At 36.6% G+C, this 19248-nt stretch overlaps 1 protein-coding gene across 2 annotated transcripts in view; it reads left to right on the forward strand.

Annotated features, from left to right (window-relative positions):
* Positions 1-19248, forward strand: part of ADK (adenosine kinase) — a 296570-nt gene that overhangs the window by 189406 nt on the left and 87916 nt on the right. The window lies entirely within an intron of this gene.

Here is a 19248-nt window from a genome sequence, read left to right on the forward strand (position 1 = left end):
ATGAGGAAATTGAAGTAACTTTTCTGAAAACTGTGTTCTGGAATTAATTTTTATTTGGCTTTTATTTTTTAGTGGACTCTGCATAACTTGCCAAAATCTACCAATTCTTAGTTGACTTTATATTACCTTTTAAAAGTTGGAGTTTTTTTAAAGTTTGCACTGCATGTTATTTGTTAGGGATATAACCTGACATCTCTGGTAACTTCTCAGACAGTCTCAAAGCACTTTCTAGATGACATAATTGATACATCATATAAAAAATCAAAAAGGATGAAGCTGCTCAATGACTCACAATGGCACTATGTGATAGTTTAGGACAGGAAGTGTGGAATAACTATGTGCAGCTGGATCTACAGGATGAAATTAAATAGACAGGAAATACTTAACCAAGCTGGAATTTAACCACATCCAAAGTGGAATTTGATGTGGAGACTAGCACCTTTAATTATATGAATTTTTTTTCAAAGGAACGCTTATGATTATATGTGGCCACAATCTTAATTTTCTTGTGTTGGCACTGAAGTTCGGTCATTGATTGAACCAAATTTTACTTCTCTTGTGAGAATGTCAGGATCCTAATTGTCTTTGTTATACATCCATCTTCTGTGCAGTATTTAATTTTTTGAATAGAAATGTGTTTATGATTTTCCAGGATCAAATTCTCAATCAATAATGATTGATTTTATTTTTGCTGTTTAACAAAAAAAATTAGAACTATCCCCCCTCCATTTCTTCTACTGTTTTACTACAGTTGCAGAGTGGGCGGGACTGACTTTGGTCAGTATTATGTGAGTATGCATGAAGTAAAAACACAATCAAAACCCCTACCCCTCTCTCTCTCCTCTCTGTCCCTGGAACATTCTCTATAACCTGTCACACAAACTTAACTTTTTCTTTTTTCATCCTGTTATTGTAGTGCCTTGGAGCCTTACCAACAGATCCAAGCCCCATTGGGGTGCTACTCAAAGAAATATTTCCTGTTGTAGAGCATGCAGTAGGGAAAACACATAGAAATAAGAACATAGCGGTGATGGTTGGTCTCAGTATCCCAGAATCTCCAGTGCTAAAAGTTTTATAGTGGCCTGAAAAAGGAGACGCTTATGGGAAACAGTTCACCTGCTTGTGGGACAGAATGGGATAAAAGCAGATAGCTAATTGTTTCAAAAGTGAAGTAGCAAGTGGTGAATGCTCACAGATAATCAGATTTAAGATGTGTTAGAGAGATAAGAGCATCAAAAAAGGGAGAAGTTACTAAAGTCAAGAGAAAAAGAATACTTCAGAAAGAACATGGTCAATTCTACTATAAGATGATTAATGAAGAGAGAACAGGTACTTAGAGTTTTTTGGTTTTAGAGTTGGAAAGAAGTTCTTAGAGACTTCGAATATGCCTTGGTGATGCAAACTTGCATCAAAGATTTACTATAGCATAAAAGGAGTGGAAAGTGAATTTGGGTTGGAGGCTGATGGCCATGTTATGGAAAAGCAGTGCAATAGCCAAAAAGATAGAAGAGGGGAACTTGGAAAGAATCAAGGGCCATTATCAGTGGATGAAAGGGCAGGATGATGTAATAACCTGTTATTTTTATCATATTTTTGTCATCTAACTCTAATCCTTGTGAATTATAGCATAAATTATAGAATGTTCTACTTGAAAATTATATATCTTTATCATAAATTCTTTTCCATTGTCTTGCCTTCTGTACCCATCCTTTCCTTTTCCTTGTTAAAACAGTTGGCGCATCTTTAGCTTGCAAAGTCGCACATTATGTCATTGGTACATTGAGGCACATGTATCGGCACAGTTCATAAATGGAAGCAGCTGGTTTCCTCTGCACTTAAGAGAATGCAAAAACACACAACCAAGATCTTCAAATCCTCTGTATGCTTTGGATACAATTCCTATCCTGAAAAGCCATGCTGTGATTTCAATTAGTGCAGATGTGCACCAAGCCACCTTATTGGCTCAGAAAAGAATTCTTTTGTTTCAACACTTGAACTGCTAGATCTGGTTAATGTTACCAAATGAAAAAAAAATAACATCACACCTATGGTATTAGTCTTATACTCCAGTATCTGAAAAAGCCTTGGCAGGGGAAAAAAAAAAAAATGTTATCATCTCATAGGGAAAAGCTGAATTCATACACAGGAACTGCAGGATTACTTCGACATTTTACTAGTCCCCTGTAACACCAGCAAGTCCCATAAATGCCTAATGGAAAAACAGCAGAAAATGAAATCTGCAGCAGGCCTTTAGAGATCAAATTTATGTTGCTGAACGCTTTTTTCAGGTCAGGTTTAAAGGTCAAAACAAAGTGGATAGATTAAATTTGCTGATTTTGCCAACTTTAAAGGCCCCTTTTAGAGGTTTTCTGTTTCTATGGAAAGCCCCAATATGCTTTTGGATAGCTTTGTGCAAGAACTGAAATGTATAGAATCTTTACTGTATTTTTCTTATATGAGAAAGACACTCATATAATAATACTTGGTTATCCCCACTGTGCCCTTGAGCAGCATTTGATTTAGATCCAAGGTATGTTATCATCTTAAAGTAATTAATTCTTCCTATTAATAAAGTTTTTAGTGTATATTCATTTCATATGCAGACTCAGACTCATCTATCACAGGGCCAGCTGTGACACCATAGTGACAAAAATAGTTACCCCAATTCATTTTCACACTTGTGTTGAATTTTATCTGCCTGTTTCTCACACAATATTTTTCCCTTCTGTATCTCCAAGCAGAAAAGTATCTCCCAGTGAGCATCACTTTCTTTTACACTCTGTGCTCCCTTAAATGTGAGTAGGCTCAAACTGTAATATCCTCAGTTGAGAAGGAAGAAAGTGGAATACAAAAACTTACCGCGAAGGACATTCTAGATCATCAGTCTTTGCAAACACTAGTAACAAAATGAATGACTGGGAGCGGGAGGATGACTGTTGGGCAATATCTTCAGAATCCTAAGTAATTTGGGCATAATGCCAAAAATGTCATTTTTAGAAACAAAACACCCTCTTTTCTACAGGGTAGTAATACTACACAAAGACAAGTTGAATTAGAAGCTTAGTTTCTGTACATGAAGCAGTGCAGAACAAACAGCATGTTTGTATACCCGTATTTTGGTTTGTGATTTTATTTATATGGAGTTATTTCATCAGTCTTTAAATGTTTGAGTTATTCAGTGCAAGACCATTCAATATTAGCTCAATGTCAAGTCATAATACTTGCCAATTCAAAAAGGTTTTGACCTAGCCTCCTCAGTATGTCCCCTTCGGAAAATCTTGAATGCGCAGCAACTGTAGTTGTTCTCTCTGTATATAAGTACTTGTAAATTATCGTGCTTAAATTCACAGCAAATACTCACTCAAAAAGGCTTTTAAAAAATTACTTTGAATTGCTATTTTTCTAACTTTCTAGTGGGTACTTTTTCTACTGTGTCATGATTTTTAGGGCATGAGGTTTTCAGAGTAGTTCAAAATTTTGTTAATATCAAATTCAGCAAAGACCATAGATAGCTGTGTTGGCTTTCAACTGTGTGTTTCCTATATACTTTTTAAACATTAGGTATGTCTTTGGAATGAAGGAATTAAGTGACATCTTTAAGTACTGGTTTACCAGTATCTCCATAGTTTGAAGTACATTATTAGCCACTCAGTTAGGAAAAGCTTTTCTTTTGATATAAAACCATAAACACTAAAGAATGTTATTCTTACAGTTCAGTTCTTTAGCAAAGCTTCTGCAACGATTTGAAGAGCTAGCTGTGATGAGAACTTTGTGTCTTGCATGTAGTCCTGTGGGAGGTTTTGGTGTTTGAACTCCACTGCTAGTTACGATGATTTTCAAACTCAGCCAAAGTGGATGTAATATTTCCAGTTGCAGTGCTAACTGAAAAATTTACTGAAATGTGAGCCCAAATATCCAAGCACTTTTAGTGAAATATAGCTGTCTCTTACAATCACAAACACGGAAGATTGTCTGACCAGATATGGACCTTGCTGAACTAAATGAAATAAAACTTAAGGCTCTGGTTTCAGCTTAGGAACAACTTATCACAAAACGTGCACAAATGCAGGGTAAATTTGAAAATTCCTCTTTCAGAATGGAGCTGATGGGACAAATTTTAATAAAATTGGATACATCTGCAGTGGTATCATATATCAACCAAGAGACAGACAAAAGAAGTAGGAATTTATTGGAGGAATCCGTCTGACTTTTCTTGTGGGCAGAATTACATCTGGCATTTGTGAGGGTGTGCCATTTCCCAGATCTTCACAGTATGTTGGCAGACTATTTTAACAGGCTTGGATGTTCATTTGGGAGAGCATGATCTCTGAATAGATACATAATTTACTGTAGTAAAACCAAGGTACAAATCTCCTCAAAACAGACTCTTTTGGCATAAGAAGAATATCCAAAGGCAAATACAAATTTGTAACAGGCAGTCAGAAAAGCAGACAAAAGATTACTGTATCACAATGCCAGATATTCAGAAGATGTTTTATAAAAGTTGAATTTTTCAAACAGCTCCTTGTCATCTGTATCCTCTTCGCAGAACATAGAATGATTATGATGGTAATTGTGGAAAATTGCTAGTCATCAGTGCTATTAAATATCTAAATTCTAAAATGTATCATACAGTCTTGAAATTGTTGAATATTTTCCAAGGACTATTATTCACAGTGAATATTCTGAAGTTCCTTTGCTCTGAGAGTAGAGTGGACAGGAATATGGGAGGGTACGTGAGATACAAGCAATCACCATTGCGGAGAGTAGATGCCAGAAAAGCAACTTCACAGGAAGACTTCTGCTACTCCTGCCGCATCTGAATGCAATTTGTGAGTAAATAGGGTCAGAAGACACCTCATACTCTGTTTCTTACACATACGCAAAAGTACTGCTGTGCTGCAACCCATTCTCTGAAATCTGCTTTTTCAGCAGCCTGAACCATACTCAGAGGTTATGGATGTGCATTAGTTACTAGATTTCAGTACTGTTGGATTTACAAAGTTAAGTGTGTAGCTTCATAGGTCTGAGGCCTTCACTGAAGCAATGGTCATGTAATTTCTCTGCTTCCAGACAAGGCCAGGGCTACAGTTTCTAATAAGTAATTACCTCTGGCTAAACCTAGCAGTTGGGTGACATAAACATATTCTCCTATGATTATGTATATGGATTTTAAGCTAGGAAGGTGTGGACAAAGCGGATTCTTAACTGGTTCTAGTTCATGCTGGAAGAAGTTAGTTGGGTACTGGCAATAGAAAATCTTGACACTCTCTGTTGGGTATTAAGTGTCTGAAGTGCTCATTTGGTCAAGCTAGAGCCTAAAACCTAAGCTAAATCGTCATATTCAGAGTAAGTTCTTTCTATTGGAGCAGTTTTGTCTGTTTTAGTGCCCAGAAGGGAAACTTCCCATCAGAGTGTGTGTCAATAAAGTAAATTTCTAAACTAAAGTACAGCAAACATTACAAAATTGGGACCAGTTTTACTGTTGACGCAGTGGCGCTCATTTGTAAAAGCTAATGTAAAAGCCTATGCCAGCAAGAAATTTATTCTCTTCTTCACGTTTCAGTTTTGTGCCCTGGTGACTGATTGAAAAAATGATCTTAATTTGTTAAGTCTTGGTGCTTCATAGCATCCATGGAGAACAGGTATATGGGTAGGCACATTACGGATCAAGTTTACCTTCACAGGAGCCACTATCCTACCATAAACAATTTTTCAACATGTGTCAGTCACAACCTTATGAAAACCTATCAGTGTCTGTTTCCAGTACGGAGCAACTGTGCTGATTGTGCTCAGAGCTGGAGGAGTTTTGCTGTAGAACTGCAGGAAGAGCTGAATGTGCCTGCATGGTACTTTCACCTGAGTGACAGGTCAGAAAGAATACCTCTCCAGCCTGCCTGGTGGCTATTTGGGTATGGAAACAATAAACATGCAATCCATTGGTTTGTGGATGTTGTTTAAATTATTGACGAGGACAGGTAGTATTTTATAAACCAGTTATTTCCAGTTACAAATTTTTTGCATTGAGTTTCATGGAGTAAGATTTCCCTACTACAGAATATAGAGCATAAAAGGAAAAGGAGTGAAAGGCAGTTTGTGCTTCAAATTAGCGCATCTAAAGAGAACAAAGCCATCCATTGTGTTGCTTTCGTGTCGCTGTTGTTAGATATTAATTTGATAAGGACAGAGTATGTTCAAATGGGGACTGAAAAAAAATGTTGAACCTTTTTTTTTCCTGACTGCTTTATCATACATTATAATGTTTATTGTTGAGATTAAGTACTCTCTATTCATGCAGTAACAAGTTTCATAGTGGAACAAAAGTAAGCAGCACTCACAAAATACATTTTAACAAAAAGTATGAACAGAAAGATATGAAAACTATTGATTATGTTGTCTGTGGTGACACACAAACAAAGTGATAACTGTTCACATCTGTGAAAGTTGAAGAATGGCAGTGTCAGATTGTGCAAAGATTAACATAAGAATCTGACATCTTTGGAGAAAATTTATAATTACATTTGACGCTTTGGTAGAGATTGGAATGAGGGTGGAATCTTGTCAAGAAATTTTTTTTGTTGTTCATGTCATTACCAACTATTTAACCCTTTGATTAACAGCAATTATTACTGTGGATAAATGCCACTATTGGAGAGGGAATATGTTGTCCTGTGATTTATAGTAGTATTCAAACATCTGTTTCAGAAGGGAGCTTCTTAAGCTTAATTTTGTTCTGCAGAAGATGTTCTAAGTAGCGTCATATAGATATTGCTCTCCAGGGAAAGTTTTGTGAAAATAGCTGATGTGTGTCTCCGCTGCCCTTCCTGAAGAAAATTAGAGCTCTAAATATCAGAAAATTGAAGAAATGTAAAATATTTATCCATGGCTTCTGAACTCTGGTTTGGAGGTACCTTCATCACTTTCTTTTCCTGTTGTTTGTAGAAGTGGTTGATGCCACTCTGCCAGTGTTTGGTTTCTTACTAGACTCCTGGCTGGGTTGGACCATAGATGTTGAGGAGCAGCCGTTGCAGGGACAGGAGTAAAGAGAAAATCCTTCATTTCCACAGTTAGCTGTTTTGAAGAGAAAGTGAGCTCCAATAAATACCGAATTGTCAGGCTTTCCTATGAATGAAGGCATGTCATAGATACAGATACGTAAAAAGTATATCAAAAACTCGAGACAGAGACTTTCCATGTTTGCTTTGAGGAATGCATGCTGCATTTTACTTCGACATGGACCAATAATTTTCATTCCCTAAAATGAGGTTATTTATTATACAGTTCCAAAATGTTCTAGTTTGGCTGTTTAAAAAGTAGAAATTATGTTTTTTTAGCATAAGGAATGGATTTAAACTCTCAGAACCGAGGAGGTGATTTTGAGAGATCCCAACTTCCTTTTCTTATAAAAGCACTAAAACATGAGCTTAAATGCTGGTTTAAAAAGGAGTGCTTTTTCATTAGTCTGTCTTTCTATGTGTCCAATATGTCAAGTTATTCATTGATATTCTAATTTAGAAAATCGTGGTTATAGTGTATAAATTAGCACACAAGTTAACACTGTTAAATACATTATGATGGCTTCAGTGTCTATTTTTCTTATTCTCTGTATTTTCAAGGACACAATTTGGATGGGCAGAGATTCAAGTAAAGGGCAAAAAAAGAGCAGGGAACATTTTTTCATAATTAGTATTGTAGCACAGTTCATTCCTGTCCAAAGGACTGTCTACATATAGGGCTGTAGGCATTATTAAGATCTCATTGATGCTATGATTTTGAAGTCAGGGAAGCTCCATGTGAAGTTGAAGGGCCACAGGAGAACCTTAACCTCTAAGGTGTTGTGCTACTCCTAACGCATTTACACGGTTCATTTGCAAAGTGCATATGTTCGGTGGTGTTTATTTCAGGGTAAAATAGCTCATTTATTATGTGATTTGTTAGAGGTATATGCAGTATTTGGGATGCTTTGCTCTGAAATACTCTCTTAAAAGCTGATAGAACATTGGAGTCTATATGCTTTGTCCACATATTTTTTTTGTCCATATTTTTCAAATACACACAGAGCTACTATATCATAGATTTCTAGAATAATTCAGGTCAGAATGGACCACCAGAGGTTTGTTAGAGCAAATTCAAAGTTTACACAGTTGCTTTATATTCAGTCATTTTGAATATTTCTAAGGATATTCTAATGTTTGACCCCTATTGTGAAAATTCTTTTTCCGCATTAAATTTCTTCAAACGTTATAAAACTCATGTGAGTTTCAAAGACAGTTTATTTGAATTATATAATTTCAAATACAATTTTGTAAGAACATTAACTCATATAAATCTCTCTTTTCCTGTATACTTCAACATTTCGAGAATGAGCAAATGTAATTAAAGCAGAGAAGGACTTGGAGGTACTGGTGGATGAAAAGCTGGACATGAGCCAACAATGTGCGCTTGCAGCCCAGAAAGCCATCCGTATCCTGGGCTGCACCAAAAGCAGCGTGGCCAGCAGGTCGAGGGGGGTGATTCTGCCCCTCTGCTCTGCTCAGGTGAGACCCCACCTGGAGTACTGCGTCCAGCTCTGGGGCCCTCAGCACAAGAAGGACATGGACCTGCTGGAGCGGCTCCAGAGGAGGCGAGGGCTGGAGCACCTCTCCTACGAGGACAGGCTGAGAGAGTTGGGGTTGTTCAGCCTGGAGAAGAGAAGGCTGCAGGGAGACCTTATTGTGGCCTTTCAGTACTTCAGAGAGGCCTATAGGAAGGATGGGGGCAATCTTTTTAGCACGGCCTGTTGTGACAGGACAAGGAATAATGGATTTAAACTAAAGAAGAATAGATTTAGACTAGACATAAGAAAGAAATCTTTTACAATGAGGGTGGTGAAGCACTGGAACAGGTTGCCCAGAGAGGCAGTGGAGGCCCCATCCCTGGCAACACTCAAGGTGAGGTTGGACGGGGCTCTGAGCAACCTGCTCTGGTTAAAGCTGTCCCTGCTCACTGCAGGGGGTTGGGCTAGATGACCCCTAAAGGTCCCTTCCAACCCAAAGCATTCTATGATTTTACGATTCTACAAACTAATTTGGGTGCTAACAAATAGGAGAGACATTGGTTCAAGGGATTAGGCTGATCTTCCAAAACAGAATTGCCATGTTAGAAATATCTCCTCGAATGTAACTTTGTTTCCATAAAGTAACAGTTTTGGAGGCTTAAGTGAGTACAAAGAATTCACTAATTACCCATTACCAGTGATTTTCTTAATTGCATTCTGCTTTGTTGTTCTAAATTCTCATTTACATGACAATTTATGAAGTCCATTCGTCTGTCATACATTAAGTAGAAAATACTACCCATACGTTTCTATTGTTGCGGAAAAAAGGTATAACATTACACAGTATTCTTAAAACTGGTAGCATGTAATCCTACCACCAAAAATGGCATCACGATGTCTGTATGTGAGCAGCCTCATTCAGTATTTCCTGAATTCCATTTTGCAGACACTAGTGGTTTTAATGCAGAATCTGTGGTTTGCAAGTGTTCCTATCAGAAGCTGTACGTCATGTGAACGTTTAGTACTGAACACAGAGTCACATCCACAGAAGGGACCTGTACCCTGTTGAACTTGGATACCTACTTAGGAAGACTGAGAAGCTGCATGGGTACGTTGTACTTCTAAGGTGGCTAAAGGAGTGTTGTCACAGGCCAACTTTCTTAGGGAAGAAATAGGTATTTGCTCACTAAGTTTCAGGGGGTTTCCTGTTCTCAGAATCATTTTACTTGAAAACTCAGACGTATTCTGCATCAAGAAAGGTTAGTTCTCTGCCATAGGCTGATCACCTGACTTGATCTTTTATTGATCTAAAACCGTTTTTAAAAATATTACACATTTTAATAGAATAGAAAAAAAATGTTTGCTCAGTCATATTTCCTGTAGCTGTAGTCTGATTTCTGTGATGGTGGGCAAATACTGTGACAGGAGTGGAGTCATTTTTGAGTAGAGAAGTATGGAAAATATATAGTAGAAAATTAAAACTTACTTAGAGTATTCAAGCATCTTGAATAGCAGTGCAAATTGAAGCCCCTACTGAAACCTGCTACTCCCACAATAATATGACATTACAGAAAATAGTGTCTTAGCAGGGAAGTTTCCGGTCAGGTTGTAAGATCTGGGAGTGAAAGACTAACGCTACTCTCCCTGGTTACAGTAGTGGTACAGTCAGTGGGTTTCTGAGGTGTGAGCCCATGAGTTCATTAGAAACAGAAACTTAATGTAAGTATTATTTGGCTCTAAAAAGCTAATAGTTAGGGACATTCCCCCGCCTTTGAAGAAAGTACTCATTCAGACTATGATAATTAATGCTAAGCACTTACATAGCTCGTTGTATTCAGTGTTCTACAGACAACTATTATGACCCAAATTAATTTAAGTGAAAATGTCTTTGTTTAGAGTTTAGCAACTGTCCACATTTCAACTATATTTCTTAATAATTATTAGAATTAGCATAGGTCCTGACCCTCATTTATTTGTGTGTTCAGAAACAAAGTCATGCAACAGTCTTTATAGAATGAAAATTAAAAGGCCAAGCAATAACATTAATGTTCTTTTAAATAATTAATTTTAATGTGTGGAAGTGTGAGCAATAAATGTTTTATTGTAAACCCTGATGTGGTAATTAATCCAAGTGATTAGGACCTAATTGCCTGCTCATAGTAAATGTTATATTTGCTGTGAAAGAAGTTTTTTTGGAATTGTGGTTCTGGGGCTAGAGTTGTGAGAAGAGTGCTATTTAAAAGGAAATGTTAACACACTTACTTTTAAACTTGGTAAGCCAGAAATTGAAAGAAATACATCCTTTATTATTTTGCCAATTACTTTTTTAGTTCTTCTGAGCATTTTATTTTACTATGCACTTAATTTTATGCAGTAGCGGTGCTTATACATTAAACTAAATATATCATATGGACATGTAGGCTGTTTAGAATCAGCTAGCTAATACCTTGGGGAGCAAGACAGGGTATTTTGGTTTATTAATCATTTACACCTTAATTTGCAAATAGCAAAAGTCCTCTTATGCCATAAAACTTGTCATTACTTTAATGCAAAGAATAAGTCATCCTGTGAACGCTGTTAGTTTCAGGTGTACTGTTTGCACTTTGGATAGCCCTATTGCACACCAAATGAATTCAGATCTCCACTGAAGCTTTAGAGCTGCTCTGGATTTTCACTGATATAATTTATGGAGTTTGGATCCTTGGGGTTTTGTTGTTTTGTTTTGGTTTTTATTTTTTCCCCCCCCAGCAAAATTACGTTTTGCCAGTACGCTTCCGTGGTTCTATACAGGGCTCTGTTCTGCCCATGGTGGGTCTGCTTTACTTAAACAGACTCAGTTAAAGAGGATGAGTTAGCATTTCAATAGTGCAATAAGCTTCAGAAACCTTTAGTGTTACCTCTTGATCATTTCTTTTTTTCTCTTCGTACCTACCATGGTACAGTATCAGTGTAGTCTTTCTGATGATATGATCTTTATTAGTGAAATAATATGCCCTTTCTTTGGGGCTCTTGAAATATGTTCTAACGATGATGGTAATGACTTTGATTAATATTTAATCCCCGTGCTGCTATGTTCTTATAATTTACAAGATCTCAAAGGTAGTTGGGGGGAGGGAAGAAAGGTTTCTGCCTAAGTGTTTCAGTATGAGGGTGCTTAGGAAAAACATACCTATGTTTTATTATACCTTATATCTGTTTTCTAACATGAATTTAAGTGAAACCTTTCATAGCATGACCACGTTGTTGGCAGGGAAATCCATCAGGTATAGACGTCATGCCAGAGTTGACTTATTTTTCATGGCATTGGACTCATTCCTGTATTTGTTTATCACGTAATAGTTGCATTCCTCTGCATCACCTGGGAATCCTGACACTCTGAGGGCACAGGTATAGCAGTATATACTAGTATGGAGCAAGAGGCTGGTGAGGATTTTTTTTTCCTTTTTTTGTGAGTAGGGGAACTAATATTTATAAGTACAGCAGGGCAAGCCCAAATTAGTTTCCCCCTCCACTCCAAAAGTCACAATATTTGTGTGCATAGTCACATAACCAAAATGTCTCTTGCTTGTATGCAGCAGAAGAATTTTTATGATTTTCAAGCCATGGAATATTAAAGACAAAATTCTTAAGTAAGCAGTACTGATATGCAAGCTTTGAATGGTTCTCCACAAGACTGTGTACAACTATATCAAATAATCTGCATTTTTACACGATCTTTTGACACCCAGTCAGTCAATGGTGATTATCTACTAAAACACCAATGGTCAGTCATTGTTTCAGTCTTTGAGTGTTTTACCTGTGTTTATAAAATAAACCATTGTGCTGGTATAAGTACATGTAATTAAAAAGATATTCATATTTGTTCTCTTCTTGTTCAAGGCTATTTGAATATGCAGGGAATACGCTTGTTTTAAATGCTTGCTTATAGAGCTCTCAAACTGAGGATTAACTGTCTAGAGAATTAGAAATTCTCTATGCGTTTGTAGTTATATAGATTCTCTCAATTTACTAATATACTGTAAATATTATGTACACACCAAACTTGAATGAATTCAACATATGGTTGATGTTTACATAATTAATGAGATGCCAAATTATATTAATGTAACTAGCCATACACAAAAAAGCAAATGCTGCACAATCATCAAGGGCCTGAATTAACCATACCCTATTCTTTACTTCCTGAAATGCTTATTTGCCAGGACATGGACCCTGGGATTGTACTCAAAATTGTGGAAATTAGGATTGAAAATCAATTGTCTCATTGTTCCAAACATCATAAATAATATAATTATCAATTTTTAGAATTCTGGTTATTGTTTAATGAAGCAATAATTGGTATTTCTGAGTTTACTTTTTGGTCTAAAGACAACATTATCCTCATTAATAGATGGGTTAGACAAACCTAATTTTGATAAGGAGGTATTTTAGAAGGATGAAAGGTGAAAGAAACAGTTTCTCTCTTTAATCAACAATTTAATAACTATTTTAAGATGTATTGCTTTCTCAGTAAGGATTAAATTGGTTTTCAGTGAAGAAAAAGTGTAGCAAAGTGGTTTGGGGATACTAGGAGAAAAGAAGAAAAGCAGCTTGTTCTTTATCATAGCTTGTTTGATTTGCAGCTTATATTTTATTGATGGTAATACCCTGTACTTTATAATACCTTTCAACACAGAATTTCAGTCATTTCAGTAATGTTAAGTAATTAAACCTCCCACTGGTTCTGCCAATGGAGGTGTATTTATCATTATAACTATTTTGCAAGTGGGTAAACAGAGGCAAAAAAGGTTGAATTACTTAATCAAAGTAATAAAACCTGTAGGCTCCTGTCTCCCAGATGATGTTTAATACTTCCTCCAAAATTTTGTTATAAATTCAGTATAAATAAGAATAGACATCTCACTCCCTGAGCTTAATAAACTCCTGTAAAACTGTATGCTGAACTTTAGAGAGAATATAGAGATTTTTTGCTTCCTCACAGAGGGACAGACTTTAGGGAGCTATGTCAAACCATCATCTTAAGATCTTAATTCATCTTGCCCAAATGAGCTTAACTAACTTTGGAGTTCCCAGGGAAATGGGAGAATTTGTTATTTTGGATGACATTTCCCTACACCAAAACTAGGTATATTACCGCTCTCTCGCACATGTGTGTACACCTCCACCTCATCGTTGAAGTTCTCATCTATACACTCTGCAAGCATACATCTTGTAAGTAAAGTCACACAATTCTTTTGTCCTAAATAGGACTTAGAAGAACTTCTGGAGAGTGCTTAATTTAATCAATAGTAATGAGAATTGAAAAAAAGATTTCCAAATTGTTTAAAACTAAAAAGAAATCGCTAATATATGCATAAAATAATTATTTTCTTTAACATGCAATGTCAGATATTGGAGGTTTTCTGCTACTGTTGTAATCTGATAGATACTAATATGGCAGCAATCAGAGTTCACTTCAGCAACAAAGAAGCTGTTCAAGTCTGAAAGCAATCCTCTCCTCCTGACATGTTGGCACCATCATAGAGGAAAATGTCACGGTCAATATAAGCACATTTACTGACAGTTAGGGTTTTTCCTATGTTACTGAAAACTGTTTGAAACTTGGCTTTTATCAAAACCAGAAACACTGGCCACTCAGAATGATAAAACAATAGTTTACAGCTTAGTCATTTTCCAGTTATAAAGCAATACTTTCATAAAAATAAACAATGCATACAGGAACAAGCCAAAACAATTACTCAGAGAAATTGTTGCATTCTTGCTGTCCTTGCTTTCTGATTTAAAACAACTGTCTCCAGTAGGAACTGGACGAAAAGCAGCGGGTTTTGTTTCATTAAGTAACCACTTGCTGATCACTGCAGGATAAAATACAGTTCCAAAACGCAATTGATACTGTGTAGGTACTTTCTAAGTTCCAAAATGACCTATTACATGACAAACAGGTACATAGATTAAAATAACGTTCATGGATTTCGCTAATTTACAGACTGAACATTTCCCAAGTGCATAGTTATATAGAGCTTTTGTCCTTCCTAGAGAAAGTAAAAAAAAGACTTAAAGTACAAGCACCTTCATTAATAAAGGTCATGTTGTTTCTTTAAGTTGTGGAGTTTTGTTAATTATTTCTGGAGTTTTTTTTCCACATTGTGAGCATTTACTATCTCTATCATTTGATACTATTCTGTCATATCTCAGTAAGGAAAATAATTTAGCAAATAATTTCAAGCAGGAACAGGTTGCAAGTATAAATGCTCAAAACTCAGAGGAAGAGGTAAGGGGTCAATAAGTCTGCTAACTTGACAGTGTTGCACATTTCAAGTATTGTGCTCAGACATTTCAGTGTTAGAGAGTTTTTAAATTGTTCCCTGCTCTTTTAAACTTACGTAAGTACGAAGACAGATGAAGAGCTTTTGCTCTAATTTTCCAAGAAGATTCCTTCTGGTTCCTGTTCTGAAGGAAGATGATTTCATTGCCTTGTCTCACAGTGGGTGGGGACATGGACTGCACCCAATCTGGGCTCTGTGCAGTTCAGAGGCTAGAAGACGAAAGTCTTTCAGTATTTTCTGGTTGTAAGGGCACCTGGAAGCCTTGTGTAAGTTCTTCTGTCTGGAGCAGTTACCTAGTGGTTCATTCTCCATCCCAAGAATTGCCATGTGTTGTAGCTTCACTCCTTCCAAGCCCTGGTATGTCTGCTAGACTGCAGCAGATGAGACTGATGGCAGAGCAGAGCTGAGGGAAGTCTCTTCTGCCCAAGTGTGTGGCTTGAAGTTCTCTTCGTGTACAGAACAGAGGAAACTTAACCAGGTCCAAAGCGCTGACTTGGTTATGTCTGTCGTTTAACAGAGCAAGTTCTTTTGGCACCTTAGCAGTCTCACTCTTTTACTGGAACTGCCAGCATACTTGAAGTTAGATGATTTCTGTAGGGCTTTATTGAATCACAGTATTTATCAGGACTGTCACTATGTAACTTTCAAACTTTCTATGTGCCTGAAAAATTCCACCCTGTAGATGGATGAGAGTGTGATGTCGTCCTAATTGCATTTTTATGTAAATGCTTGCTATAAAATAATTTTGGATTAAATGATGTGTTCCTTTCATGTTGGCAGAATATAATTTGTCTTAAATGGCAGCAGACTGTGGTATATGTGTTTCTGAAAGTTAAATATTTTGATTCACACTTGTGATTTATTGATTTTACATTGTTACCAAACGGCATTTCAAAATCAGCTCAGAATACCATGGTTCAAAATCCTGTCACTCACATGATAAAGTTATTTTCATGTAACCCACTCTGCAAATGGGATTGGCAAGGCAAGAGGAAGAGCTAGGAAGAGGAGAGGGCAAATGCATTTTAGTGGGTAGTAGGTTTGCGAACAATCCTAATTTTTATTATCTCTGTAGGTTATGCAAACATTGCTTCTGTGCTATTAAACAATAATAAATCCCAAACTGCAAAGCTGTTTGTTATCGTCTCGGCCTGGATTTGGCTAAATGTACGCTAGGACACAGATTTCAGTTTTGGCTTTAAGGAGATACTCAGTGGCTTTAAAAAAAAAATCTTGATCTTCATTGTGCAAACATTACATGTATGTAATCCAGACAAATTCAGTGCAAGCACGTTATTTCACGTGAACAAATGATGGCACAACTTCTCAGTTTGAACAGAACACCTTCTACAGAATTGCTTTCACCAAAGCCAGAGCTGTTCTGGCTTCGTGAGGTCCTTCAACACTCTCTGATTCTGTGCTGCTGACACTTTTGACACCCTTAATTTGCTGCCCTCACACCTGCTATAACTAGTGCTCTATGAGCTTAGGGTAGATCAAGAGAAACCTTTTGGGTCTGCGTGTGATAAAAATGAGAGGTGACTTGCAAAGACAAATCGCTTGTGTTTAAACCCACCAAATCCTTCTGGTAGTGCTAGTGTTTATAAAAAAAATTACTTGAGTGTAAAAGACTATCCTATATTCGCAGTACCCTGGCATATTTTAAAAGGTGCATCAAAGAATTCCTGAATATTGTAAAAGTGGGATTAATATGATATTCTCTCTTGACTTTGTCTACTGCTGTCATGTGCATCTTAATACTGAATTTTAAAAGCTCTTAAGTTTCAAACAACCTACTGTATCTCCCATAGCCATGTGTCTGCAATACACAAATGTGTTTTTCTTATTTTTATCCTTTTGTTTCTTTTTCTCCCACGAGGAAAATGTTTTTTCTCCACCAAAGGACTGTATTTAAACAGAAGGACTGCTTACATAAGAAAAGTATTGTTGTGTTTTGCGCGTGTATGCATGCAAACATGCATATAAATAATTGAGTCTATCATCCTATTTTCCTGGTGTATGTTCAGCCTTGCTCTCTGGCTTGTGGTATAATGGTACCTTCCTCCTGGCATAGAAAAGAGGCTCATTACATTTTGAGCAGCAGAAAATAGTGGCACATCATAAAGCAGTAGCATCTGGTATACTCAGTCTCAGTCAGTGCACGCCAAAGGAATACTGTGTGCTGCTAGTATGTCTAATAGACTTTAATGTTTAATAGGTTTTCTTACTACAATATTGCTGCCTTTCACTTTCTTTGACTGTACTGTCCAATTATCACATGTCCTTGTATGTACAACATTCTTTCACAAAGAGATACATACACAATAATTTCATTTCATACGCAACATAAGTTTCCCAGGCTATTGGAATTTCTGTATATTAACTAACTGTCTCATCATTTGATTACAGATATTTTTCTCATAGTTCTTTTAAGGTACCTTTGGGTTTTGAGGGCAAAAAGGTTCCCAAAACTCTCAGAAGTAGACTGAAGTGTGTAGGTGGGTATAGAATATCTTCTGAGGGACCTCTTAACCTTCATATTAGTGGGAATAGAACTTAATACTAGTGAATTACAAAGTTTTTTATACTAGTGATACCAAGGTACGCTTATTCTCCCACTCAAAGCTAGTGTTGGCTGACAGTTAATTGTTAGAGTAGGTAGGAGTAGTTAACTTGGGTATTCCTTTGCATACATCTCTCTGGACCAAAAGCGGTGGCAGCTGCAAGAGCATGTGGGCTGTGGTTCTAAGGAAATATAAGAAAACATGTTTGTTTTAGTGGAGTTCATTCCTGTACAAAATTGTAGCGTGCTGCAATAGCATGGTCTGTGGCTTATCTAGTTGTAATTCAAACTTAGGAAGCTGGGTTCCTGTAACTCTGCTGGCCATAGCTGTAATTGGAATTCCACTAAAAATAGAGACAAACTCAATTTAAACACTTAAGGAGGGGAGTCTATTTGGTTTTCTTTAAACCCAAATATGTTCAGTTCAGATTTTATACATTTTCTTCCTACTTTGTTGTTTCCATTGTGTGAATTGTACTGCTACAACTTCCTTTTTTGTATTGCTACAACTTTTTTTGCAAAGAAATGTTACATTTGGCAAAGTTTTAACAAGAGTTCTCATACACACAACTCAATTTCTAGATGTTTTAATGTCAAATAGTTATTTAAATAAAAATGTTAAAAAAATTATTGGAAGAATGCAATTAAATGGCAGAAGTGATTTTTAGGAAACCCAGAAGACAGAGCTGTAGCCTTTGAGAGTTCCTGGCCTTCACGTTGCAGGATCTGAAAAGCAAGTTCTCCTATCTGCATCTCAGTACTTTTATGTTGCCTTTCCAAGGAAAAGGGAGTTGGATACAGGCCTGAGTTAGATCTCACGGGGATAGTGTTCAGTACCTTAAATTACAATCAGATGTATTTTAGTTCAGATGAAGTTTTCAGCCTAAAATTGGTAAGAAGCCTAATTATTTGACCAGGTTACTATTTACGTAGACCACTGTATAGCAATCTGTGATTTATCCACAGCTGGCAACGTTAGCCTTGAAAGGTTTTTATTTTGTGTTTGGAACAGTTTTTAGAAAATCTAACTCTGTTCATTAAATGAAAAACTAAAAGATGGTAGAGATTGCTATGGGGACGAGATGTTATATAAACTGTTCATTTTAATTCTTCAGAATGTAAAAATATCAAGGAAGCTTGGATCTTTACAGGCTTCCAGTTGTTCAAGGTACTGAGTAACTCCACAAGATGCAAAGCATTGTTTTGCCCTTTGGACTTTTATTGTCATGTAGCGAATTGTGCCCAGATTTTGAAATCAATCATGTATTTGTTAGACTGGAGAGCATGGAGTAAGGAGAAATAAATAGAAAGACTTTCTAAGTAGTCTTTAATCTGTAGACTCTTCATTATATTGTTTTTTCCAGTGAGTAGAATGCCTAAGATGATCTGTTAGCTGAAGTATGTAGGATAAAAATACAGGTATTCTGTGATCTGAAGACATAATAACATAGGTAAAAACTGGAAAATAAGACTGTTTCACTATTATACCTTTTAGAGTGTCATGGTGGCAATGTTACAGATAGGATGGAGATGGTGTTTTATTGATCAACTCCCCCCCCCCCCCCCCAAAGTTGTTTGTTACTGTGCCTTAGACATTATCTCTGGCCTTAAATTTAACACTTGCTGCTCTTGCTTGAAAATTACTATGATTCACCAAGATTTGAGAACAGTTAGTAAAATTGTTTTTAGGATTATAAGAATTAAACATACAAATTTTGTTTAATTAGTGTAAAGACTAAGCCTTTATCTAATTAGTAGATTAATGAAACTGTAGGGGATCTTTACATAACCCCTGGAACACGTGCGGTTGAGGTAACCATCTG

Source organism: Pelecanus crispus, chromosome 10 (assembly GCF_030463565.1).
Source record: "Pelecanus crispus isolate bPelCri1 chromosome 10, bPelCri1.pri, whole genome shotgun sequence".
Classification (NCBI taxonomy): Eukaryota; Metazoa; Chordata; class Aves; order Pelecaniformes; family Pelecanidae; genus Pelecanus; species Pelecanus crispus.